At 48.3% G+C, this 2,686-nt stretch overlaps 1 protein-coding gene and 1 non-coding gene across 2 annotated transcripts in view; one reads left to right on the forward strand and one right to left on the reverse strand.

Annotated features, from left to right (window-relative positions):
- The window catches only part of slc16a2 (solute carrier family 16 member 2), an 89,462-nt gene that overhangs the window by 83,528 nt on the left and 3,248 nt on the right, over window positions 1–2,686 (reverse strand). The gene's annotated exons all lie outside the window — the stretch shown is intronic.
- On the forward strand, window positions 2,488–2,606 carry LOC122557565. The gene has a single exon (XR_006313867.1). It is a non-coding gene; the product is annotated as a 5S ribosomal RNA (ribosomal RNA).

Below are 2,686 nucleotides of genomic sequence, written 5' to 3' on the forward strand. Positions count from 1 at the left end.
TGGTAGGGTGGAAGGTGAGCACCATGGGCGTTCTGTCCTTGTTATGGTTGGAGGGGTGGGGTCTGAGGACGGAGGTGCGGGATGTGGACGAGATGCGTTGGAGGGCATCTTTAACCACATGGGAAGGGAACTTGCGGTCTGTAAAGAAGGAGGCCATCTGGTGTGTTATGTGGTGGAACTGGTCCTCCTGAGAGCAGATAGGGCAGAGGAGGAGGATCAGGGCTCTTGTGGTGCAGAGGTACTGTCCCCAACCTCTGGACCAGGAGACTTGGGCTCCAGTCCCATCTGCTTCAAAGGTGTGTAATAACATTTCTCAACAGATTGATTCCAAAGGTTGGAGGTTCTAAGAGGAGCTTGTGGCTCTTGTAACACAATGGCAGTGTCCCTACCTCTGAGCCAGAAAGCCCACTTTCAAGTTCCATCTGCTCCAAAGGTGCAGAATTGCATCTCTGAACAGTTTGATTAGGAAACTATTTAGCCTGAGGTGCTCCTGCAGAGATGTCCTGGAACTGAAGTGACTGATCTCAACCAGTGCAACTACTTTTGTTTCTGCTGGGCATGATTCCAACCAAGAGCTGTCTCTCTGATTCACTTCAAGTTTGCCAGAGATCTTTTATGTTGGAGAAATCAGCAGATTTGGCAGCATCTGTGGGGAATGTTTCACTTGCTCAAATGCTGCACAGTTCAGTCACTCATCTCAGTTAAAGCAAGTGCTGGAAACATGAAGTCCAACCAGAAACCCGTCACTGCAGCTAGGACATCCGCATCTCCCTCCAAACGCTGCTTGACTTACTGAGTATTCCCTGCATTTTCTCTCATTATCTTGCTTGGGAAAATCTATTACTTCTAAAATTATTTCCGAAAAGATTCTGGTTTGGTTTAAGTGCTAAGCTTTGATATAACTCCCAACAAGGAGGCACAAACAAAGCTCCATTGACTTGCAGCAAGCGTCATTCTTTCTGCTAAATGTAGCATACACTTTTCATATAACATATGACACACAGCCTCTTCCCCTTGTTATTAGCCTTACGAACAGTCCTCTTATATATTAGAATTGATCTTTCTCTGCAGCCGTGACACTATATTCTGCATTCTGCTCTGTTACCATGGTGCACTTTGGTATGAATGGTCTGGACAGCACACAAGCCAATACTTTTCACTGTATCTCGATACACAATAGACAATAGGTGCAGGAGTAGGCCATTCTGCCCTTCCAGCCTGCACCACCATTCAATATGATCATAGCTGATCATCCTTAATCAGTATCCTGTTCTTGCCTTATCTCCATAACCCTTGATTCCACTATCCTTGAGAGCTCTATCCAACTCTTTCTTAAATGAATCCAGAGACTGAGCCTCCACAGCCCTTAGCATTCCACACAGCCACCACTCTCTGGGTGAAGAAATTTCTCCTCATCTCTGTCCTAAATGATCTACCCCGTATTTTTAAGCTGTGTCCTCTGGTTCAGCACTCACCCATCAGCGGAAACATGTTTCCTGCCTCCAGAGTGCCCAATCCTTTAATAATCTCATATATCTCAATCAGATCCCCTCTCAGTCTACTAAACTCAAGGGTATACAAGCCCAATCGCTCCAGTCTTTCAGTGTAAGGTAATCCCGCCATTCCAGGAATTGACCTCGTGAACCTACGCTGCATTCCCTCAATAGCCAGAATGTCTCTCCTCAAATTTGGAGACCAGAACTGCACACAGTACTCCAGGTGTGGTCTCACCAGGGCCCTGTACAGCTGCAGAAGGACCTCTTTGCTTCTATACTCAATCCCTCTTGTTATGAAGGCCAGCATGCGATTAGCCTTCTTCACTAACTGCTGTATCTGCATGCTTACCTTCATTGACTGGTGTACAAGAACACCCAGATCTCTATGTGCTGCCCCTTTACCTAAATTGATTCCACTTAGGTGGTAATCTGCCTTCCTGTTCTTGCCACCAAAGTGGATAAGGATCCATTTATCCACGTGAAAGTGCATCTGCCATGCATCTGAGCACTCACCTAACTTGTCCAGGTCACCCTGTAATCTCCTAACATCCTCATCACATTTCACCCTGCCACCCAGCTGATGAAATTTGCGAATGTTATTGCGAATACCATCTTGTATATCCTGAAGATAGATTGTAAAAAGCTGCGGTCCCAGTACTGATCCGTGCGGTACCCCACTGGTCAGTGCCCGGCATTCCGAAATGGAGGGGTGGAGGAGTGTGGAAGGATGAGAGAATGCAGGCTGCAGCCCTATGAAGCAGGGGGAGGGCTTGCAGTTGGCCTGTGTGGGGATGTGGGAGACTACAGGAGCCTGGTGGGCAAGGGCTGGCCTGAAAGGCAGCTGGAGGGACGGAGGGAGGGAAGCACGCACGGAGGAGGAAGAGCAAAGAGAAAAGAGAAAAAAAAGCCAAAGGGGATAAAGAGAAAGAGCAAGAAAGAAAATGTGGCTGGCCAGCACGCCTTGAAGTAGGGAGAAAAGGCAGGGGCCAGCGCCTACGGCCATACTAGTCTGAAAACGCCCGATCTCGTCTGATCTCGGAAGCTAAGCAGACTCAGGCCTGGTTAGTACTTGGATGGGAGACCGCCTGGGAATACCAGGTGCAGTAGGCTTTTTCCGCCAGCAGTGGCTGCTCAAGTCACCCCTCTGCACTTGTCTTGTGCCAGGCAATGGAGCGGCAGGTTATTTCTGC

Source organism: Chiloscyllium plagiosum, chromosome 15, assembly GCF_004010195.1.
Source record: "Chiloscyllium plagiosum isolate BGI_BamShark_2017 chromosome 15, ASM401019v2, whole genome shotgun sequence".
In the NCBI taxonomy this organism is placed as follows: Eukaryota; Metazoa; Chordata; class Chondrichthyes; order Orectolobiformes; family Hemiscylliidae; genus Chiloscyllium; species Chiloscyllium plagiosum.